Source organism: Oncorhynchus mykiss, chromosome 26 (genome assembly GCF_057628025.1).
Source record: "Oncorhynchus mykiss isolate SJ-2025 chromosome 26, ASM5762802v1, whole genome shotgun sequence".
In the NCBI taxonomy this organism is placed as follows: domain Eukaryota; kingdom Metazoa; phylum Chordata; class Actinopteri; order Salmoniformes; family Salmonidae; genus Oncorhynchus; species Oncorhynchus mykiss.
The window spans coordinates 48,708,465-48,734,627 of record NC_143047.1 but is presented as its reverse complement, the minus strand read 5'-3'; the positions used below and the strand labels follow the sequence as shown (position 1 = coordinate 48,734,627).

General features: G+C 41.7%; 1 protein-coding gene across 1 annotated transcript in view; it reads left to right on the top strand.

The window, feature by feature from the left end:
* Positions 1-26,163, top strand: part of plekhg4 (pleckstrin homology and RhoGEF domain containing G4) — a 257,371-nt gene that overhangs the window by 13,338 nt on the left and 217,870 nt on the right. The window lies entirely within an intron of this gene.

Here is a 26,163-nt window from a genome sequence, read left to right as displayed (position 1 = left end):
CTGCCTTGGGGCGGTGATATTCCCCAGCCTGTGCTCAGGGTCCCTTACCATCCAGAATCTCCTCCCATGTCCAGGAGTCTGGAGATTTCTGCTGCTGCCCGATACCACGCTGCTTGGTCCTTTGGTGGTGGGTGATTCTGTAACGGTTCTCCTCCTCGTCGTCTGAAGAGGAGTAGCACGGATCGGACCAAGGTGCAGCGTGGTACGTGTTCATGGTAAATACAATAAAGAAACTGAACACTAGAACAAAAACAACAACAAAGTGGAACAACCGAAACAGTTCTGTCTGGTGCAGACACACAGAAGACAGAAAACAACTACCCACAAACACAGGTGGGAAAAAGGCTGCCTAAGTATGATTCTCAATCAGAGATAACGAACGGCACCTGCCTCTGATTGAGAACCATACCAGGCCAAACACAAAGCACAACATAGAAAAACGAACATAGACAACCCACCCCAACTCACGCCCTGACCAACCTAAAACAAAGACAGATTAGACTAACCAGATGGTAAAGTAGACTAACCAGATGGTAAATTAGACTAACCAGATGGAGATGGTAAAGTAGACTAACCAGACGGCAAATTAGACTAACCAGATGGTAAAGTAGACTAACCAGATGGAGATGGTAAATTAGACTAACCAGATGGTATATTAGACTAACCAGACGGTAAAGTAGACTAACCAGACGGTAAAGTAGACTAACCAGATGGTAAATTAGACTAACCAGATGGTAAATTAGACTAACCAGACGGTAAAGTAGACTAACCAGACGGTAAATTAGACTAACCAGATGGTAAATTAGACTAACCAGATGGCATATTAGACTAACCAGATGGAGATGGTAAAGTAGACTAACCAGACGGCAAATTAGACTAACCAGATGGTAAAGTAGACTAACCAGATGGAGATGGTAAATTAGACTAACCAGATGGTATATTAGACTAACCAGATGGTAAATTAGACTAACCAGATGGTAAAGTAGACTAACCAGATGGAGATGGTAAATTAGACTAACCAGATGGTATATTAGACTAACCAGACGGTAAAGTAGACTAACCAGACGGTAAATTAGACTAACCAGATGGTATATTAGACTAACCAGATGGAGATGGTAAATTAGACTAACCAGATGGTAAATTAGACTAACCAGATGGTAAATTAGACTAACCCAATGGTAAAGTAGACTAACCAGATGGTAAATTAGACTAACCAGATGGTATATTAGACTAACCAGATGGAGATGGTAAATTAGACTAACCAGATGGTATATTAGACTAACCAGATGGAGATGGTAAATTAGACTAACCAGATGGTATATTAGACTAACCAGATGTAGATGGTAAATTAGACTAACCAGATGGTATATTAGACTAACCAGATGGAGATGGTAAATTAGACTAACCAGATGGTATATTAGACTAACCAGATGGTAAAGTAGACTAACCAGACGGTAAATTAGACTAACCAGATGGTAAATTAGACTAACCAGATGGCATATTAGACTAACCAGATGGAGATGGGTAAATTAGACTAACCAGATGGTAAAGTAGACTAACCAGATGGCATATTAGACTAACCAGATGGAGATGGTAAAGTAGACTAACCAGATGGTATATTAGACTAACCAGATGGTAAATTAGACTAACCAGATGGAGATGGTAAAGTAGACTAACCAGACGGTAAATTAGACTAACCAGATGGTATATTAGACTAACCAGATGGAGATGGTAAATTAGACTAACCAGACGGTAAATTAGACTAACCAGATGGTATATTAGACTAACCAGATGGAGATGGTAAAGTAGACTAACCAGACGGTAAATTAGACTAACCAGATGGTATATTAGACTAACCAGATGGAGATGGTAAATTAGACTAACCAGACGGTAAATTAGACTAACCAGATGGTATATTAGACTAACCAGATGGAGATGGTAAATTAGACTAACCAGACGGTAAATTAGACTAACCAGATGGTATATTAGACTAACCAGATGGTAAAGTAGACTAACCAGACGGTAAATTAGACTAACCAGATGGTAAATTAGACTAACCAGATGGCATATTAGACTAACCAGATGGAGATGGTAAAGTAGACTAACCAGACGGTAAATTAGACTAACCAGATGGTAAAGTAGACTAACCAGATGGCATATTAGACTAACCAGATGGAGATGGTAAAGTAGACTAACCAGATGGTATATTAGACTAACCAGATGGTATATTAGACTAACCAGATGGAGATGGGTAAATTAGACTAACCAGATGGTAAAGTAGACTAACCAGATGGCATATTAGACTAACCAGATGGAGATGGTAAAGTAGACTAACCAGATGGTATATTAGACTAACCAGATGGTATATTAGACTAACCAGATGGAGATGGGTAAATTAGACTAACCAGATGGTATAGTAGACTAACCAGATGGTATATTAGACTAACCAGATGGTAAATTAGACTAACCAGATGGTATATTAGACTAACCAGATGGAGATGGTAAATTAGACTAACCAGATGGTAAATTAGACTAACCAGATGGTATATTAGACTAACCAGATGGAGATGGGTAAACACTTGAATGCTGTATACCAAAAAGCCACGCTCCAAACAAACAGTGCCATCCTTCTAAACTCTGTTTTTATAATGGCAGATTGAGCAGCAGCTAAACTCCCTCTAATTACCAAGATTATCATCCAGGGTGGGCTATAATCTGTGCTGTTTAAGGTGGTCTCAGTCTGACCATATGCTGTCTGCTCTTATTCTACTGATGGGACTGAACAGTTGAGATAGCCACAGAGCTAATTATTGACCTGTCTTTGTTCTGATGGGACTGAACAGTTGAGATAGTCACAGAGCTCATTATTGACCTGTCTTTGTTCTGATGGGACTGAACAGTTGAGATAGTCACAGAGCTAATTATTGACCTGTCTTTGTTCTGATCCTACTGATGGGCCTGAACAGTTGAGATAGTCACAGAGCTAATTATTGACCTGTCTTTGTTCTGATCCTACTGATGGGCCTGAACAGTTGAGGTAGTCACAGAGCTAATTATTGACCTGTCTTTGTTCTGATCCTACTGATGGGACTGAACAGTTGAGATAGTCACAGAGCTAATTATTGACCTGTCTTTGTTCTGATCCTACTGATGGGACTGAACAGTTGAGGTAGTCACAGAGCTAATTATTGACCTGTCTTTGTTCTGATCCTACTGATGGGACTGAACAGTTGAGGTAGTCACAGAGCTAATTATTGACCTGTCTTTGTTCTGATGGGACTGAACAGTTGAGGTAGCCACAGAGCTAATTATTGACCTGTCTTTGTTCTGATGGGACTGAACAGTTGAGGTAGTCACAGAGCTAATTATTGACCTGTCTTTGTTCTGATGGGACTGAACAGTTGAGGTAGCCACAGAGCTAATTATTGACCTGTCTTTGTTCTGATGGGACTGAACAGTTGAGATAGTCACAGAGCTAATTATTGACCTGTCTTTGTTCTGATCCTACTGATGGGACTGAACAGTTGAGGTAGTCACAGAGCTAATTATTGACCTGTCTTTGTTCTGATGGGACTGAACAGTTGAGATAGTCACAGAGCTCATTATTGACCTGTCTTTGTTCTGATGGGACTGAACAGTTGAGATAGTCACAGAGCTAATTATTGACCTGTCTTTGTTCTGATCCTACTGATGGGACTGAACAGTTGAGGTAGTCACAGAGCTCATTATTGACCTGTCTTTGTTCTGATGGGACTGAACAGTTGAGGTAGTCACAGAGCTAATTATTGACCTGTCTTTGTTCTGATCCTACTGATGGGCCTGAACAGTTGAGGTAGTCACAGAGCTAATTATTGACCTGTCTTTGTTCTGATGGGACTGAACAGTTGAGATAGTCACAGAGCTAATTATTGACCTGTCTTTGTTCTGATCCTACTGATGGGACTGAACAGTTGAGGTAGTCACAGAGCTAATTATTGACCTGTTATAGGGGTGGGCTATAATCTGTGCTGTTTAAGGTGGTCTCAGTCTGACCATATGCTGTCTGCTCTTATTCTACTGATGGGACTGAACAGTTGAGATAGCCACAGAGCTAATTATTGACCTGTCTTTGTTCTGATGGGACTGAACAGTTGAGATAGTCACAGAGCTAATTATTGACCTGTCTTTGTTCTGATCCTACTGATGGGACTGAACAGTTGAGGTAGTCACAGAGCTAATTATTGACCTGTCTTTGTTCTGATCCTACTGATGGGACTGAACAGTTGAGGTAGTCACAGAGCTAATTATTGACCTGTCTTTGTTCTGATGGGACTGAACAGTTGAGGTAGCCACAGAGCTAATTATTGACCTGTCTTTGTTCTGATGGGACTGAACAGTTGAGATAGTCACAGAGCTAATTATTGACCTGTCTTTGTTCTGATCCTACTGATGGGACTGAACAGTTGAGGTAGTCACAGAGCTAATTATTGACCTGTCTTTGTTCTGATCCTACTGATGGGACTGAACAGTTGAGGTAGTCACAGAGCTAATTATTGACCTGTCTTTGTTCTGATGGGACTGAACAGTTGAGGTAGCCACAGAGCTAATTATTGACCTGTCTTTGTTCTGATGGGACTGAACAGTTGAGGTAGCCACAGAGCTAATTATTGACCTGTCTTTGTTCTGATGGGCCTGAACAGTTGAGGTAGTCACAGAGCTAATTATTGACCTGTCTTTGTTCTGATGGGCCTGAACAGTTGAGGTAGCCACAGAGCTAATTATTGACCTGTCTTTGTTCTGATGGGACTGAACAGTTGAGGTAGCCACAGAGCTAATTATTGACCTGTCTTTGTTCTGATCCTACTGATGGGCCTGAACAGTTGAGGTAGTCACAGAGCTAATTATTGACCTGTCTTTGTTCTGATCCTACTGATGGGCCTGAACAGTTGAGGTAGTCACAGAGCTAATTATTGACCTGTCTTTGTTCTGATGGGACTGAACAGTTGAGATAGTCACAGAGCTAATTATTGACCTGTCTTTGTTCTGATGGGCCTGAACAGTTGAGGTAGTCACAGAGCTAATTATTGACCTGTCTTTGTTCTGATGGGACTGAACAGTTGAGGTAGCCACATAGCTAATTATTGACCTGTCTTTGTTCTGATCCTACTGATGGGCCTGAACAGTTGAGGTAGTCACAGAGCTAATTATTGACCTGTCTTTGTTCTGATGGGACTGAACAGTTGAGATAGTCACAGAGCTAATTATTGACCTGTCTTTGTTCTGATGGGACTGAACAGTTGAGGTAGTCACAGAGCTAATTATTGACCTGTCTTTGTTCTGATCCTACTGATGGGACTGAACAGTTGAGATAGTCACAGAGCTAATTATTGACCTGTCTTTGTTCTGATCCTACTGATGGGACTGAACAGTTGAGGTAGTCACAGAGCTAATTATTGACCTGTCTTTGTTCTGATGGGACTGAACAGTTGAGGTAGTCACAGAGCTAATTATTGACCTGTCTTTGTTCTGATGGGACTGAACAGTTGAGGTAGTCACAGAGCTAATTATTGACCTGTCTTTGTTCTGATGGGACTGAACAGTTGAGGTAGTCACAGAGCGAATTATTGACCTGTCTTTGTTCTGATGGGACGGAACAGTTGAGGTAGCCACAGAGCTAATTATTGACCTGTCTTTGTTCTGATCCTACTGATGGGACTGAACAGTTGAGGTAGTCACAGAGCTAATTATTGACCTGTCTTTGTTCTGATGGGACTGAACAGTTGAGGTAGCCACAGAGCTAATTATTGACCTGTCTTTGTTCTGATGGGACTGAACAGTTGAGGTAGTCACAGAGCTAATTATTGACCTGTCTTTGTTCTGATGGGACTGAACAGTTGAGGTAGTCACAGAGCTAATTATTGACCTGTCTTTGTTCTGATGGGACTGAACAGTTGAGGTAGTCACAGAGCTAATTATTGACCTGTCTTTGTTCTGATGGGACTGAACAGTTGAGGTAGCCACAGAGCTAATTATTGACCTGTCTTTGTTCTGATGGGACTGAACAGTTGAGGTAGTCACAGAGCTAATTATTGACCTGTCTTTGTTCTGATGGGACTGAACAGTTGAGGTAATCACAGAGCTAATTATTGACCTGTCTTTGTTCTGATGGGCCTGAACAGTTGAGGTAGTCACAGAGCTAATTATTGACCTGTCTTTGTTCTGATGGGACTGAACAGTTGAGATAGTCACAGAGCTAATTATTGACCTGTCTTTGTTCTGATCCTACTGATGGGCCTGAACAGTTGAGGTAGTCACAGAGCTAATTATTGACCTGTCTTTGTTCTGATAGGACTGAACAGTTGAGATAGTCACAGAGCTAATTATTGACCTGTCTTTGTTCTGATGGGACTGAACAGTTGAGATAGTCACAGAGCTAATTATTGACCTGTCTTTGTTCTGATGGGACTGAACAGTTGAGGTAGCCACAGAGCTAATTATTGACCTGTCTTTGTTCTGATGGGACTGAACAGTTGAGGTAGTCACAGAGCTAATTATTGACCTGTCTTTGTTCTGATGGGACTGAACAGTTGAGGTAGTCACAGAGCTAATTATTGACCTGTCTTTGTTCTGATGGGACTGAACAGTTGAGATAGTCACAGAGCTAATTATTGACCTGTCTTTGTTTTGATGGGACTGAACAGTTGAGGTAATCACAGAGCTAATTATTGACCTGTCTTTGTTCTGATGGGCCTGAACAGTTGAGGTAGTCACAGAGCTAATTATTGACCTGTCTTTGTTCTGATGGGACTGAACAGTTGAGATAGTCACAGAGCTAATTATTGACCTGTCTTTGTTCTGATCCTACTGATGGGCCTGAACAGTTGAGGTAGTCACAGAGCTAATTATTGACCTGTCTTTGTTCTGATAGGACTGAACAGTTGAGATAGTCACAGAGCTAATTATTGACCTGTCTTTGTTCTGATCTTACTGATGGGACTGAACAGTTGAGATAGTCACAGAGCTAATTATTGACCTGTCTTTGTTCTGATCCTACTGATGGGACTGAACAGTTGAGGTAGTCACAGAGCTAATTATTGACCTGTCTTTGTTCTGATGGGCCTGAACAGTTGAGGTAGTCACAGAGCTAATTATTGACCTGTCTTTGTTCTGATGGGACTGAACAGTTGAGATAGTCACAGAGCTAATTATTGACCTGTCTTTGTTCTGATGGGCCTGAACAGTTGAGGTAGTCACAGAGCTAATTATTGACCTGTCTTTGTTCTGATGGGACTGAACAGTTGAGGTAGCCACAGAGCTAATTATTGACCTGTCTTTGTTCTGATGGGACTGAACAGTTGAGATAGTCACAGAGCTAATTATTGACCTGTCTTTGTTCTGATCCTACTGATGGGCCTGAACAGTTGAGGTAGTCACAGAGCTAATTATTGACCTGTCTTTGTTCTGATGGGACTGAACAGTTGAGGTAATCACAGAGCTAATTATTGACCTGTCTTTGTTCTGATGGGCCTGAACAGTTGAGGTAGTCACAGAGCTAATTATTGACCTGTCTTTGTTCTGATGGGACTGAACAGTTGAGATAGTCACAGAGCTAATTATTGACCTGTCTTTGTTCTGATCCTACTGATGGGCCTGAACAGTTGAGGTAGTCACAGAGCTAATTATTGACCTGTCTTTGTTCTGATAGGACTGAACAGTTGAGATAGTCACAGAGCTAATTATTGACCTGTCTTTGTTCTGATCTTACTGATGGGACTGAACAGTTGAGATAGTCACAGAGCTAATTATTGACCTGTCTTTGTTCTGATCCTACTGATGGGACTGAACAGTTTAGGTAGTCACAGAGCTAATTATTGACCTGTCTTTGTTCTGATGGGACTGAACAGTTGAGGTAGCCACAGAGCTAATTATTGACCTGTCTTTGTTCTGATGGGACTGAACAGTTGAGGTAGTCACAGAGCTAATTATTGACCTGTCTTTGTTCTGATGGGACTGAACAGTTGAGGTAGCCACAGAGCTAATTATTGACCTGTCTTTGTTCTGATGGGACTGAACAGTTGAGGTAGCCACAGAGCTAATTATTGACCTGTCTTTGTTCTGATGGGACTGAACAGTTGAGGTAGTCACAGAGCTAATTATTGACCTGTCTTTGTTCTGATGGGACTGAACAGTTGAGGTAGCCACAGAGCTAATTATTGACCTGTCTTTGTTCTGATGGAACTGAACAGTTGAGGTAGTCACAGAGCTAATTATTGACCTGTCTTTGTTCTGATGGGACTGAACAGTTGAGGTAGTCACAGAGCTAATTATTGACCTGTCTTTGTTCTGATGGGACTGAACAGTTGAGGTAGTCACAGAGCTAATTATTGACCTGTCTTTGTTCTGATCCTACTGATGGGACTGAACAGTTGAGGTAGTCACAGAGCTAATTATTGACCTGTCTTTGTTCTGATGGGACTGAACAGTTGAGGTAGCCACAGAGCTAATTATTGACCTGTCTTTGTTCTGATGGGACTGAACAGTTGAGGTAGTCACAGAGCTAATTATTGACCTGTCTTTGTTCTGATGGGACTGAACAGTTGAGGTAGTCACAGAGCTAATTATTGACCTGTCTTTGTTCTGATGGGACTGAACAGTTGAGGTAGTCACAGAGCTAATTATTGACCTGTCTTTGTTCTGATGGGACTGAACAGTTGAGGTAGCCACAGAGCTAATTATTGACCTGTCTTTGTTCTGATGGGACTGAACAGTTGAGGTAGTCACAGAGCTAATTATTGACCTGTCTTTGTTCTGATGGGACTGAACAGTTGAGGTAATCACAGAGCTAATTATTGACCTGTCTTTGTTCTGATGGGCCTGAACAGTTGAGGTAGTCACAGAGCTAATTATTGACCTGTCTTTGTTCTGATGGGACTGAACAGTTGAGATAGTCACAGAGCTAATTATTGACCTGTCTTTGTTCTGATCCTACTGATGGGCCTGAACAGTTGAGGTAGTCACAGAGCTAATTATTGACCTGTCTTTGTTCTGATAGGACTGAACAGTTGAGATAGTCACAGAGCTAATTATTGACCTGTCTTTGTTCTGATGGGACTGAACAGTTGAGATAGTCACAGAGCTAATTATTGACCTGTCTTTGTTCTGATGGGACTGAACAGTTGAGGTAGCCACAGAGCTAATTATTGACCTGTCTTTGTTCTGATGGGACTGAACAGTTGAGGTAGTCACAGAGCTAATTATTGACCTGTCTTTGTTCTGATGGGACTGAACAGTTGAGGTAGTCACAGAGCTAATTATTGACCTGTCTTTGTTCTGATGGGACTGAACAGTTGAGATAGTCACAGAGCTAATTATTGACCTGTCTTTGTTTTGATGGGACTGAACAGTTGAGGTAATCACAGAGCTAATTATTGACCTGTCTTTGTTCTGATGGGCCTGAACAGTTGAGGTAGTCACAGAGCTAATTATTGACCTGTCTTTGTTCTGATGGGACTGAACAGTTGAGATAGTCACAGAGCTAATTATTGACCTGTCTTTGTTCTGATCCTACTGATGGGCCTGAACAGTTGAGGTAGTCACAGAGCTAATTATTGACCTGTCTTTGTTCTGATAGGACTGAACAGTTGAGATAGTCACAGAGCTAATTATTGACCTGTCTTTGTTCTGATCTTACTGATGGGACTGAACAGTTGAGATAGTCACAGAGCTAATTATTGACCTGTCTTTGTTCTGATCCTACTGATGGGACTGAACAGTTGAGGTAGTCACAGAGCTAATTATTGACCTGTCTTTGTTCTGATGGGCCTGAACAGTTGAGGTAGTCACAGAGCTAATTATTGACCTGTCTTTGTTCTGATGGGACTGAACAGTTGAGATAGTCACAGAGCTAATTATTGACCTGTCTTTGTTCTGATGGGCCTGAACAGTTGAGGTAGTCACAGAGCTAATTATTGACCTGTCTTTGTTCTGATGGGACTGAACAGTTGAGGTAGCCACAGAGCTAATTATTGACCTGTCTTTGTTCTGATGGGACTGAACAGTTGAGATAGTCACAGAGCTAATTATTGACCTGTCTTTGTTCTGATCCTACTGATGGGCCTGAACAGTTGAGGTAGTCACAGAGCTAATTATTGACCTGTCTTTGTTCTGATGGGACTGAACAGTTGAGGTAATCACAGAGCTAATTATTGACCTGTCTTTGTTCTGATGGGCCTGAACAGTTGAGGTAGTCACAGAGCTAATTATTGACCTGTCTTTGTTCTGATGGGACTGAACAGTTGAGATAGTCACAGAGCTAATTATTGACCTGTCTTTGTTCTGATCCTACTGATGGGCCTGAACAGTTGAGGTAGTCACAGAGCTAATTATTGACCTGTCTTTGTTCTGATAGGACTGAACAGTTGAGATAGTCACAGAGCTAATTATTGACCTGTCTTTGTTCTGATCTTACTGATGGGACTGAACAGTTGAGATAGTCACAGAGCTAATTATTGACCTGTCTTTGTTCTGATCCTACTGATGGGACTGAACAGTTTAGGTAGTCACAGAGCTAATTATTGACCTGTCTTTGTTCTGATGGGACTGAACAGTTGAGGTAGCCACAGAGCTAATTATTGACCTGTCTTTGTTCTGATGGGACTGAACAGTTGAGGTAGTCACAGAGCTAATTATTGACCTGTCTTTGTTCTGATGGGACTGAACAGTTGAGGTAGCCACAGAGCTAATTATTGACCTGTCTTTGTTCTGATGGGACTGAACAGTTGAGGTAGCCACAGAGCTAATTATTGACCTGTCTTTGTTCTGATGGGACTGAACAGTTGAGGTAGTCACAGAGCTAATTATTGACCTGTCTTTGTTCTGATGGGACTGAACAGTTGAGGTAGCCACAGAGCTAATTATTGACCTGTCTTTGTTCTGATGGAACTGAACAGTTGAGGTAGTCACAGAGCTAATTATTGACCTGTCTTTGTTCTGATGGGACTGAACAGTTGAGGTAGTCACAGAGCTAATTATTGACCTGTCTTTGTTCTGATGGGACTGAACAGTTGAGGTAGTCACAGAGCTAATTATTGACCTGTCTTTGTTCTGATGGGCCTGAACAGTTGAGGTAGCCACAGAGCTAATTATTGACCTGTCTTTGTTCTGATTGAACTGAACAGTTGAGGTAGTCACAGAGCTAATTATTGACCTGTCTTTGTTCTGATGGGACTGAACAGTTGAGGTAGTCACAGAGCTAATTATTGACCTGTCTTTGTTCTGATGGGACTGAACAGTTGAGGTAGTCACAGAGCTAATTATTGACCTGTCTTTGTTCTGATCCTACTGATGGGACTGAACAGTTGAGATAGTCACAGAGCTAATTATTGACCTGTCTTTGTTCTGATCCTACTGATGGGCCTGAACAGTTGAGGTAGTCACAGAGCTAATTATTGACCTGTCTTTGTTCTGATCCTACTGATGGGACTGAACAGTTGAGGTAGTCACAGAGCTAATTATTGACCTGTCTTTGTTCTGATGGGACTGAACAGTTGAGGTAGCCACAGAGCTAATTATTTTGTATGCCTTCTCTCCAGTGTTTCCCCTACCTCTCCTTGGCTGGTTTCCCGAGTGTCGATTAAGCCTAGTCTTGGATTTAAAAACAATTTCTCTAAAATGTGTTTAGTCCAGGTTTTGGCATAATCTGGGTCCGTTGAAACCCAACCTTTGTGTCAGGCCTACTGCCTCGTCGGTGCTGTATCGGCCTACTGCCTCGTCGGTGCTGTATCGGCCTACTGCCTGGTCGGTGCTGTATCGGCTTACTGCCTCGTCGGTGCTGTATCGGCCTACTGCCTGATCGGTGCTGTATCGGCCTACTGCCTCGTCGGTGCTGTATCGGCCTACTGCCTCGTCGGTGCTGTATCGGCCTACTGACTGATCGGTGCTGTATCGGCCTACTGCCTGATCGGTGCTGTATCGGCCTACTGCCTGATCGGTGCTGTATCGGCCTACTGCCTGATCGGTGCTGTGTCAGGCCTACTGCCTCGTCGGTGCTGTATCGGCCTACTGCCTCGTCGGTGCTGTATCGGCCTACTGCCTCGTCGGTGCTGTGTCAGGCCTACTGCCTCGTCGGTGCTGTATCGGCCTACTGCCTCGTCGGTGCTGTATCGGCCTACTGACTGATGGGTGCTGTATCGGCCTACTGCCTCGTCGGTGCTGTATCGGCCTACTGCCTCGTCGGTGCTGTATCGGCCTACTGCCTGGTCGGTGCTGTATCGGCCTACTGCCTCGTCGGTGCTGTATCGGCCTACTGCCTCGTCCGTTATACACCCGCTTTGTTACTATAGTGTATATATAGTGCATTACTTGTTGTTGCATTCACTTCTACATATGCAGAAGTGTTGTTACTGCAGTGTGTTGTCCTGTTGGCAGCACAGAGCACCACAGCACAGATTAATGCCATCTGTGGCATTCCAGGACTTTTAGAGAGAGGTCCAGTATACTACTGTTTCAACTGAGGTAGTAGATAGTTCCAGTATACTACTGTTTCAACTGAGGTAGTAGATAGTTCCAGTGTACTACTGTCTAAACTGAGGTAGTAGATAGTTCCAGTGTACTACTGTCTGAACTGAGGTAGTAGATAGTTCCAGTCTACTATTCTCTAAACTGAGGTAGTAGATAGTTCCAGTCTACTATTCTCTAAACTTAGGTAGTAGATAGTTCCAGTATACTACGGTCTAAGCTGAGGTAGTAGATAGTTCCAGTATACTACTGTTTCAACTGAGGTAGTAGATAGTTCCAGTCTACTATTCTCTAAACTTAGGTAGTAGATAGTTCCAGTATACTACGGTCTAAACTGAGGTAGTAGATAGTTCCAGTATACTACTGTCTGAACTGAGGTAGTAGATAGTTCCAGTCTACTATTCTCTAAACTTAGGTAGTAGATAGTTCCAGTATACTACGGTCTAAACTGAGGTAGTAGATAGTTCCAGTATACTACGGTCTAAACTGAGGTTGTAGATAGTTCCAGTGTACTACTGTCTAAACTGAGGTAGTAGATAGTTCCAGTATACTACTGTCTAAACTGAGGTAGTACTGCTGTCTGAACTGAGGTAGTAGATAGTTCCAGTATACTACTGTCTGAACTGAGGTAGTAGATAGTTCCAGTATACTACTGTCTAAACTGAGGTAGTAGATAGTTCCAGTCTACTATTCTCTAAACTTAGGTAGTAGATAGTTCCAGTATACTACGGTCTAAACTGAGGTTGTAGATAGTTCCAGTGTACTACTGTCTAAACTGAGGTAGTAGATAGTTCCAGTATACTACTGTCTAAACTGAGGTAGTAGATAGTTCCAGTATACTACTGTCTGAACTGAGGTAGTAGATAGTTCCAGTATACTACTGTCTAAACTGAGGTAGTAGATAGTTCCAGTCTACTATTCTCTAAACTTAGGTAGTAGATAGTTCCAGTATACTACGGTCTAAACTGAGGTTGTAGATAGTTCCAGTGTACTACTGTCTAAACTGAGGTTGTAGATAGTTCCAGTATACTACTGTCTAAACTGAGGTAGTACTGCTGTCTGAACTGAGGTAGTAGATAGTTCCAGTATACTACTGTCTGAACTGAGGTAGTAGATAGTTCCAGTATACTACTGTCTAAACTGAGGTAGTAGATAGTTCCAGTATACTGCTGTCTAAACTGAGGTAGTACTACTGTCTGAACTGAGGTAGTAGATAGTTCCAGTATACTACTGTCTAAACTGAGGTAGTACTACTGTCTGAACTGAGGTAGTAGATAGTTCCAGTATACTACTGTCTAAACTGAGGTAGTACTACTGTCTGAACTGAGGTAGTAGATAGTTCCAGTATACTACTGTCTAAACTGAGGTAGTACTACTGTTTAAACTGAGGTAGTAGATAGTTCCAGTATACTGCTGTCTAAACTGAGGTAGTAGATAGTTCCAGTATACTACTGTCTAAACTGACTGTTCGCCATGTGAGATGTTATAAATGGTGAGTATTATTCATTCGGCAGAATGTTTAGGTCCATAAAAGCTCCCTGTAATGTTTCCAGTTGATACGTACCAGCTGGTGTTAGAGAGGAGGGCAGGGGGGATGTGAGGGGAGGCAGGGGGGATGTGAGGGGAGGCTGGGTAACTGCACCGCCTGGGGCTCGGTGCTGCTTCGTCCTGATGGAGCTGTGGTGCACCATTAACTGTCCAGTTTATATATATATATATATATATATATATATATATATATATATATATATATATATATATATATATATATATATATATATATAATATATATATGTATGTTTATATATATATATATGTTTATATATATATATATGTTTATATATATATATATATATACACACACACACACACACACACACACACACACACACACACACACAGCCACACATATCTCCCCTCCTTACATAGATAGTGGTCTGAAGCTGTTGGCTGCATTCTGTTATATCTCTGGCTGAGTACGGCCTGTTAGTTACAGTGAGGACTGTTATAACTCTGGCTGAGTACGGCCTGTTAGTTACAGTGAGGGCTGTTATAACTCTGGCTGAGTACGGCCTGTTAGTTACAGTGAGGGCTGTTATAACTCTGGCTGAGTACGGCCTGTTAGTTACAGTGAGGGCTGTTATAACTCTGGCTGAGTACGGCCTGTTAGTTACAGTGAGGGCTGTTATAACTCTGGCTGAGTACGGCCTGTTAGTTACAGTGAGGGCTGTTATAACTCTGGCTGAGTACGGCCTGTTAGTTACAGTGAGGGCTGTTACATCTCTGGCTGAGTACGGCCTGTTAGTTACAGTGAGGGCTGTTACATCTCTGGCTGAGTACGGCCTGTTAATTACAGTGAGGGCTGTTATAACTCTGGCTGAGTACGGCCTGTTAGTTACAGTGAGGGCTGTTAGATCTCTGGCTGAGTACGACCTGTTAGTTACAGTGAGGGCTGTTATAACTCTGGCTGGGTACGGCCTGTTAGTTACAGTGAGGGCTGTTAGAGCTCTGGCTGAGTACGGCCTGTTAGTTACAGTGAGGGCTGTTAGATCCCTGGCTGAGTACGGCCTGTTAGTTACAGTGAGGGCTGTTAGATCTCTGGCTGAGTACGGCCTGTTAGTTACAGTGAGGGCTGTTATAACTCTGGCTGAGTACGGCCTGTTAGTTACAGTGAGGGCTGTTAGATCTCTGGCTGAGTACGGCCTGTTAGTTACAGTGAGGGCTGTTATAACTCTGGCTGGGTACGGCCTGTTAGTTACAGTGAGGGCTGTTATAACTCTGGCTGAGTACGGCCTGTTAGTTACAGTGAGGGCTGTTAGAGCTCTGGCTGAGTACGGCCTGTTAGTTACAGTGAGGGCTGTTAGATCCCTGGCTGAGTACGGCCTGTTAGTTACAGTGAGGGCTGTTAGATCTCTGACTGAGTACGGCCTGTTAGTTACAGTGAGGGCTGTTATAACTCTGGCTGAGTACGGCCTGTTAGTTACAGTGAGGGCTGTTAGATCTCTGGCTGAGTACGGCCTGTTAGTTACAGTGAGGGCTGTTATAACTCTGGCTGGGTACGGCCTGTTATAACACAGGACCTGACAGGCTGTGCTGTCTATCACCCAGAGGACCTGACAGGCTGTACTGTCTATTAACCAGAGTAAACACAGGACCTGACAGACTGTACTGTCTACTACATCACCCATAGTAAACACAGGACCTGACAGGCTGTACTGTCTATCACCCAGAGTAAACACAGGACCTGACAGGCTGTACTGTCTACTACATCACCCAGAGTAAACACAGGACCTGACAGACTGTACTGTCTATCACCCAGAGTAAACACAGGACCTGACAGGCTGTACTGTCTATCACCCAGAGTAAACACAGGACCTGACACAGGCTGTACTGTCTATCACCCAGAGGACCTGACAGGCTGTACTGTCTATCACCCAGAGTAAACACAGGACCTGACAGGCTGTACTGTTTATCACCCAGAGTAAACACAGGACCTGACAGGCTGTACTGTCTATCACCCAGAGTAAACACAGGACCTGACAGGCTGTACTGTCTATCACCCAGAGTAAACACAGGACCTGACAGGCTGTACTGTCTACTACATCACCCAGAGTAAACACAGGACCTGACAGACTGTACTGTTTATCACCCAGAGTAAACACAGGACCTGACAGGCTGTACTGTCTATCACCCACAGTAAACAGAGAGCATGACATCACGTCAGCAGAGCAGGCCTGAGCACAACACCTCCACCCTGGGCTGGGTCTGCCAGGTTCAAATACTATTTGAAATGAGTTCAAATACGTTAAATGTGCTTGATTGAGCTTGCCTGGCTTAATGAGCCAATAGAGACGTCCCAAATCTGCAGACTCCCATCGATATGGCACTCTGGGCAGGCTAGATCAAACCATAAAACTAGTTTCTGAACCCAGGTCTGTTGTACACCCTGGGATGGGCCAGCCGGTCCTTCAGCCAGCCTGCCTGTCATTAATCTACTAGGGAGTGTTTCAACATGTCTGACTGAGTACACAACGAAGACAGTCAATAACACCAGAGAGCAGCCTGGGGAAGATCAAGGTTTGTCAACTATTGTAGTGAAGCGAGCAGCATTGTCTGGGGTGTAGAGTCACCGACAATACTGTGTTTACATCTGGGGTGTAGAGTGACCGACAATACTGTGTTTACATCTGGGGTGTAGAGTCACCGACAATACTGTGTTTACATCTGGGGTGTAGAGTGACCGACAATACTGTGTTTACATCTGGGGTGTAGAGTCACCGACAATACTGTGTTTACATCTGGGGTGTAGAGTCACCGACAATACTGTGTTTACATCTGGGGTGTAGAGTCACCGACAATACTGTGTTTACATCTGGGGTGTAGAGTCACCGACAATACTGTGTTTACATCTGGGGTGTAGAGTCACCGACAATACTGTGTTTACATCTGGGGTGTAGAGTCACCTGTGTCTTTTCTACTGGCTAAATAACTCTTCTACTGACTAAATAACTCTTCTACTGGCTAAATAACTCTTCCATGGGCTAAATAACTCTTCTACGGGCTAAATAACTCTTCCACGGGCTAAATAACTCTTCTACTGGCTAAATAACTCTTCTACTGGCTAAATAACTCTTCTACGGGCTAAATAACTCTTCCAAGTGCTAAATAACTATTCTACGGGCTAAATAACTCTTCCATGGGCTAAATAACTCTTCCACGGGCTAAATAACTCTTCTACTGGCTAAATAACTCTTCTACTGGCTAAATAACTATTCTACTGGCTAAATAACTCTTCTACTGGCTAAATAACTCTTCTACGGGCTAAATAACTCTTCCATGGGCTAAATAACCCTTCTACTGGTTAAATAACTCTTATACTGGCTAAATAACTATTCTACTGGCTAAATAACTCTAAATAACTCTTCTACTGGCTAAATAACTATTCTACTGGCTAAATAACTCTTCCACTGGCTAAATAACTCTAAATAACTATTCTACTGGTGAAATAACTCTTCTACTGGCTATATAACTCTTCTATTGGCTAAATAACTCTTCTACTGGCTAAATAACCCTTCTATTGGCTAAATAACTCTTCTACTGGCTAAATATCTCTTCTACTGGCTAAATAACCCTTCTACTGGCTAAATAACTCTTCTACTGGCTAAATAACTATTCTACTGGCTAAATAACTCTTCCACTGGCTAAATAACTCTAAATAACTATTCTACTGGTGAAATAACTCTTCTACTGGCTAAATAACTATTCTACTGGCTAAATAACCCTTCTATTGGCTAAATAACTCTTCTACTGGCTAAATATCTCTTCTACTGGCTAAATAACTCTTCCATGGGCTAAATAACTCTTCCACGGGCTAAATAACTCTTCTACTGGCTAAATAACTCTTCTACTGGCTAAATAACTATTCTACTGGCTAAATAACTCTTCTACTGGCTAAATAACTCTTCTACGGGCTAAATAACTATTCCATGGGCTAAATAACCCTTCTACTGGTTAAATAACTCTTATACTGGCTAAATAACTATTCTACTGGCTAAATAACTCTAAATAACTATTCTACTGGCTAAATAACTCTAAATAACTATTCTACTGGTGAAATAACTATTCTACTGGCTAAATAACTATTCTACTGGCTAAATAACCCTTCTATTGGCTAAATAACTCTTCTACTGGCTAAATATCTCTTCTACTGGCTAAATAACTCTTCCATGGGCTAAATAACTCTTCCACGGGCTAAATAACTCTTCTACTGGCTAAATAACTCTTCTACTGGCTAAATAACTATTCTACTGGCTAAATAACTCTTCTACTGGCTAAATAACTCTTCTACGGGCTAAATAACTATTCCATGGGCTAAATAACCCTTCTACTGGTTAAATAACTCTTATACTGGCTAAATAACTATTCTACTGGCTAAATAACTCTAAATAACTCTTCCACTGGCTAAATAACTCTAAATAACTATTCTACTGGTGAAATAACTCTTCTACTGGCTATATAACTCTTCTATTGGTGAAATAACTCTTCTACTGGCTATATAACTCTTCTATTGGCTAAATAACTCTTCTACTGGCTAAATAACCCTTCTATTGGCTAAATAACTCTTCTACTGGCTAAATATCTCTTCTACTGGCTAAATAACCCTTCTACTGGCTAAATAACTCTTCTACTGGCTAAATAACTATTCTACTGGCTAAATAACTCTTCCACTGGCTAAATAACTCTAAATAACTATTCTACTGGTGAAATAACTCTTCTACTGGCTATATAACTCTTCTACTGGCTAAATAACCCTTCTATTGGCTAAATAACTCTTCCACTGGCTAAATAACTCTTCTACTGGCTAAATAACTCTTCTACTGGCTAAATAACTATTCTACGGGCTAAATAACTCTTCCACTGGCTAAATAACTCTTCCACTAGCTAAATAACTATTCTACTGGCTAAATAACTATTCTACTGGCTAAATAACTATTCTACTGGCTAAATAACTCTTCTACTGGCTAAATCTGACACGGGATTCCAGATAGCAAAACCTGAGAGGTAGGAGTCAAGTCATTCAACAGCTCTCCCTTCGTCAGTCTTACTGAGCTACATGATCCTACTGTACCAGTCCTAGATCAGTCTGTCTCGAGGTTTCAACTTCATTACAGCTTATTACAGAGCAGGAATGTGTAGGAGTCAAGTCACTTCTTCACTGAGATTTCTGACATCAGGCGCGTCCGTCGTCCGCAAATTGATTTTGTCCCCCCCCACCGCCCCCACATCAAACACGATCAGGACACGCAGGTTGAAATATCAAAACAAACTCTGAACCAACTATATTAATTTGGGGACAGATGGAAACACATTAAACATTTATCGCAATTTAGCTAGCTAGCTGTTACTAGCTAATTTGTCTTATTTAGCTAGCTAGCTGTTACTAGCTAATTTGTCTTATTTAGCTAGCTAGCTTGCTGTTACTAGCTAATTTGGCTTATTTAGCTAGCTAGCTTGCTGTTACTAGCTAATTTGTCTTATTTAGCTAGCTAGCTTGCTGTTACTAGCTAATTTGTCTTATTTAGCTAGCTAGCTTGTTGTTACTAGCTAATTTGTCTTATTTAGCTAGCTAGCTTGCTGTTACTAGCTAATTTGTCCTATTTAGCTAGCTAGCTTGCTGTTACTAGCTAATTTGTCTTATTTAGCTAGCTAGCTTGCTGTTACTAGCTCATTTGTCCTATTTAGCTAGCTAGCTTGCTGTTACTAGCTAATTTGTCTTATTTAGCTAGCCAGCTTGCTGTTACTAGCTAATTTGTCCTGGGATATAAACATTGAGTTGTTATTTTACCTGAAATGCACAAGGTCCTCTACTCCACCAATTCATTCACACATAAAACGGTCAACCGAATAATTTCTAGTCATCTCTCCTCCTTCCAGGCTTCTTCTTCTGAGCCTGTCCTCCTATAGCTTATCCACCAGCCTCCACTGTTTTATTTATATATATATATATATATATATATATATATATATATATATTCTGTATATACACATATATTGTCTGTGGTTAAACTGGCTGGCTGACTGACTGACTGGCTGGCAAGCTAATTTACTGACTGGCTGGCTGGCTGACTAACTGACTGACTGGCTGGCTGGCTAATTTACTTACTGACTGGCTGGCTGACTGACTGACTGACTGACTGGCTGACTGACTGGTTGGTTGGCTGGCTGACTGACTGACTGGCTGGCTAACTGACTGGCTGGCTGACTGGTTGTTTGACTGACTCACCGACTGGCTGGCTGACTGACTGACTAACTGACAGGTCTGACTGACTGGCTGGCTGACTGACTGACTGTCTGACTGACTAACTGACAGGTCTGACTGACTGGCTGGCTGGCTGACTGACAGTCTGACTGACTGGCTGGCTGACTGACTGGCTGGCTGACTGGTTGTTTGACTGACTCACCGACTGGCTGACTGACTGACTAACTGACAGGTCTGACTGACTGACTGACTGGCTGCCTGACTGGCTGAATGACTGACTGACTGGTTGGCTGGCTGAATGACTGACTGGCTGCCTGACTGAATGACTGACTGACAGGCAGCTCTCCTCTAACAGCTGTAACAGGGTAGCAGTCAGCAGGGTATAATGTGTGTTAACAGGAAGTGGCCCTCCAGGTCAAGTCAACACCACCACTGGTCAGGATACCTTAACTCATATTTACTCTCTAATTTACTGACTGGCTGGCTGGCTGGTGGTCAGGATACCTTAATTCATATTTACTCTCTAATTTACTGACTGGCTGGCTGACTGGTGGTCAGGATACCTTAACTCATATTTACTCTCTAATTTACTGACTGGTTGGCTGACTGGCTGGCTGACTGGTGGTCAGGATACCTTAACTCATATTTACTCTCTAATTTACTGACTGGCTGGCTGACTGGTGGTCAGGATACCTTAACTCATATTTACTCTCTAATTTACTGACTAGCTGGCTGACTGGTGGTCAGGATACCTTAACTCATATTTACTCTCTAATTTACTGACTGGTTGGCTGGCTGGCTGGCTGACTGGTGGTCAGGATACCTTAACTCATATTTACTCTCTAATTTACTGACTGGCTGGCTGACTGGTGGTCAGGATACCTTAACTCATATTTACTCTCTAATTTACTGACTAGCTGGCTGACTGGTGGTCAGGATACCTTAACTCATATTTACTCTCTAATTTACTGACTGGTTGGCTGGCTGGCTGGCTGACTGGTGGTCAGGATACCTTAACTCATATTTACTCTCTAATTTACTGACTGGCTGGCTGACTGGTGGTCAGGATACCTTAACTCATATTTACTGACTGACTGAATGACTGGCTGGCTGACTGGTGGTCAGGATACCTTAACTCATATTTACTCTCTAATTTACTGACTGGCTGGCTGACTGGCTGGCTGACTGGTGGTCAGGATACCTTAACTCATATTTACTCTCTAATTTACTGACTGGCTGGCTGACTGGTGGTCAGGATACCTTAACTCATATTTACTCTCTAATTTACTGACTGGTTGGCTGAATGACTGACTGGCTGACTGGTGGTCAGGATACCTTAACTCATATTTACTCTCTAATTTACTGACTGGCTGGCTGACTGGTGGTCAGGATACCTTAACTCATATTTACTCTCTCGATGACGAGAGAAACGGAGGAGAAAGAAGATGAGTCTCTTCCTCTCCCTGCTGTATCACATTTAAACACCGTTTATCATTGCTGTGTGGCACCATGACTCTTATTGAGATAATAACACACTCTGCATAGCCAGCATACCTGGTACCTGACTCCAGGAGGGGAGACTCCTAATCTAGAATCACCTACTCAGTGTTACTCTGCATAGCCAGCAGACTCCTAATCTAGAATAACCTACTCAGTGTTACTCTGCATAGCCAGCAGACTCCTAATCTAGAATAACCTACTCAGTGTTACTCTGCATAGCCTGCAGACTCCTAATCTAGAATAACCTACTCAGTGTTACTCTGCATAGCCAGCAGACTCCTAATCTAGAATCACCTACTCAGTATCACCCTGTGATGGGGAGCAGACTCCTAATCTAGAATAATCTACTCAGTATCACTCTGTGATGGGGAGCAGACTGTGTCATAGCACCATGCGGTACCTAGTCCTCCCAGTCACACAGGGATCATAGCTCTCAGAGCTTGTTAAGTCCCTCAGACACTTACTCATTATCCACCAAGCTGATTATCTGAGGCAGAGAACTAGTGCCTAAATCTCTCTCTCTCTCTCTCCCTCCCTGAGGTTTAACCAGCTCTAATATATGGGTTGTCCCCTCTAGCTCTAATATATGGGTTGTCCCATCTAGCTCTAATATTTGGGTTGTCCCCTCCAGCTCTAATATTTGGGTTGTCCCCTCCAGCTCTAATATTTGGGTTGTCCCCTCTAGCTCTAATATTTGGGTTGTCCCCTCTAGCTCTAATATTTGGGTTGTCCCCTCTAGCTCTAATATTTGGGTTGTCCCCTCTAGCTCTAATATTTGGGTTGTCCCCTCTAGCTCTAATATTTGGGTTGTCCCCTCTAGCTCTAATATGTGGGTTGTCCCCTCTAGCTCTAATATATGGGTTGTCCCCTCTAGCTCTAATATTTGGGTTGTCCCCTCTAGCTCTAATATTTGGGTTGTCCCCTCCAGCTCTAATATTTGGGTTGTCCCCTCTAGCTCTAATATTTGGGTTGTCCCCTCTAGCTCTAATATATGGGTTGTCCCCTCTAGCTCTAATATATGGGTTGTCCCCTCTAGCTCTAATATTTGGGTTGTCCCCTCTAGCTCTAATATTTGGGTTGTCCCCTCTAGCTCTAATATTTGGGTTGTCCCCTCCAGCTCTAATATATGGGTTGTCCCCTATAGCCCTAATATTTGGGTTGTCCCCTCTAGTTCTAATATTTGGGTTGTCCCCTCTAGCCCTAATATTTAGGTTGTCCCCTCCAGCTCTAATATTTGGGTTGTCCCCTCCAGCTCTAATATATGGGTTGTCCCCTCCAGCTCTAATATTTAGGTTGTCCCCTCCAGCTCTAATATTTGGGTTGTCCCCTCTAGCTCTAATATTTGGGTTGTCCCCTCTAGCTCTAATATTTGGGTTGTCCCCTCTAGCTCTAATATTTGGGTTGTCCCCTCTAGCTCTAATATTTGGGTTTTCCCCTCTAGCTCTAATATTTGGGTTGTCCCCTCTAGCTCTAATATTTGGGTTGTCCCCTCTAGCTCTAATATTTGGGTTGTCCCCTCCAGCTCTAATATTTGGGTTGTCCCCTCTAGCTCTAATATATGGGTTGTCCCCTCCAGCTCTAATATTTAGGTTGTCCCCTCCAGCTCTAATATTTGGGTTGTCCCCTCTAGCTCTAATATTTGGGTTGTCCCCTCTAGCTCTCATATTTGGGTTGTCCCCTCTAGCTCTAATATTTGGGTTGTCCCCTCTAGCTCTAATATTTGGGTTGTCCCCTCTAGCTCTAATATTTGGGTTGTCCCCTCTAGCTCTAATATTTGGGTTGTCCCCTCTAGCTCTAATATTTGGGTTGTCCCCTCTAGCTCTAATATTTGGGTTGTCCCCTCTAGCTCTAATATTTGGGTTGTCCCCTCCAGCTCTAATATTTGGGTTGTCCCCTCCAGTTCTAATATATGGGTTGTCCCCTCCATCTCTAATAAATGGGTTGTCCCCTCCAGCTCTAATATATGGGTTGTCCCCTCCAGCTCTAATATTTGGGTTGTCCCCTCCAGCTCTAATATATGGGTTGTCCCCTCTAGCTCTAATATTTGGGTTGATGGTGGACCATTCCCCAAACCATTCCCCAAAAGGGTGGCTACTTTGGGGAATCTCAAATACATTTAGATTTGTTTTTTAAAAAAATGGTTACTACATGATTCCATATGTGTTATTTCATAGTGTTGATGTCTTCACTATTATTCTACAATGTAGAAAATAGTACAAATAAAGAAAACCCTGGAATGAGTAGGTGTGTCCAAACTTTTCCCTGCTACTGTATATTTAACAGGATATTGATAAACCTTTCCCTGGTACTGTATATTTAACAGGATATTGATAAACATTCCCCTGGTACTGTATATTTAACAGGATATTGATAAACCTTTCCCTGCTACTGTATATTTAACCGGATATTGATAAACCTTTCCCTGGTACTGTATATTTAACAGGATATTGATAAACATTCCCCTGGTACTGTATATTTAACAGGATATTGATAAACCTTTCCCGGGTACTGTATATTTAACAGGATATTGATAAACCTTTCCCTGGTACTGTATATTTAACAGGATATTGATAAACATTCCCCTGGTACTGTATATTTAACAGGATATTGATAAACCTTTCCCGGGTACTGTATATTTAACAGGATATTGATAAACCTTCCCCTGGTACTGTATATTTAACAGGATATTGATAAACCTTTCCCCTGGTACTGTATATTTAACAGGATATTGATAAACCTTTCCCTGCTACTGTATATTTAACAGGATATTGATAAACCTTTCCCTGGTACTGTATATTTAACAGGATATTGATAAACATTCCCCTGGTACTGTATATTTAACAGGATATTGATAAACCTTCCCCTGGTACTGTATATTTAACAGGATATTGATAAACCTTTCCCCTGGTACTGTATATTTAACAGGATATTGATAAACCTTTCCCTGCTACTGTATATTTAACAGGATATTGATAAACCTTTCCCGGGTACTGTATATTTAACAGGATATTGATAAACCTTTCCCTGGTACTGTATATTTAACAGGATATTGATAAACCTTTCCCCTGGTACTGTATATTTAACAGGATATTGATAAACATTTCCCTGCTACTGTATATTTAACAGGGTATTGATAAACCTTCCCCTGGTACTGTATATTTAACAGGATATTGATAAACCTTTCCCTGGTACTGTATATTTAACAGGATATTGATAAACATTCCCCTGGTACTGTATATTTAACAGGATATTGATAAACATTCCCCTGGTACTGTATATTTAACAGGATATTGATAAACCTTTCCCTGGTACTGTATATTTAACAGGATATTGATAAACATTCCCCTGGTACTGTATATTTAACAGGATATTGATAAACCTTTCCCTGGTACTGTATATTTAACAGGATATTGATAAACATTCCCCTGGTACTGTATATTTAACAGGATATTGATAAACCTTCCCCTGGTACTGTATATTTAACAGGATATTGATAAACCTTCCCCTGGTACTGTATATTTAACAGGATATTGATAAACCTTTCCCCTGGTACTGTATATTTAACAGGATATTGATAAACCTTTCCCTGCTACTGTATATTTAACAGGATATTGATAAACCTTTCCCCTGGTACTGTATATTTAACAGGATATTGATAAACCTTTCCCCTGGTACTGTATATTTAACAGGATATTGATAAACCTTTCCCCTGGTACTGTATATTTAACAGGATATTGATAAACCTTTCCCCTGGTACTGTATATTTAACAGGATATTGATAAACCTTCCCCTGGTACTGTATATTTAACAGGATATTGATAAACCTTTCCCTGGTACTGTATATTTAACAGGATATTGATAAACCTTTCCCTGGTACTGTATATTTAACAGGATATTGATAAACCTTTCCCTGGTACTGTATATTTAACAGGATATTGATAAACATTCCCCTGGTACTGTATATTTAACAGGATATTGATAAACCTTTCCCGGGTACTGTATATTTAACAGGATATTGATAAACCTTTCCCTGGTACTGTATATTTAACAGGATATTGATAAACCTTTCCCCTGGTACTGTATATTTAACAGGATATTGATAAACATTTCCCTGCTACTGTATATTTAACAGGATATTGATAAACCTTCCCCTGGTACTGTATATTTAACAGGATATTGATAAACCTTTCCCTGGTACTGTATATTTAACAGGATATTGATAAACCTTTCCCTGGTACTGTATATTTAACAGGATATTGATAAACCTTTCCCTGGTACTGTATATTTAACAGGATATTGATAAACCTTTCCCCTGGTACTGTATATTTAACAGGATATTGATAAACCTTTCTCTGCTACCGTATATTTAACAGGATATTGATAAACATTCCCCATGTACTGTATATTTA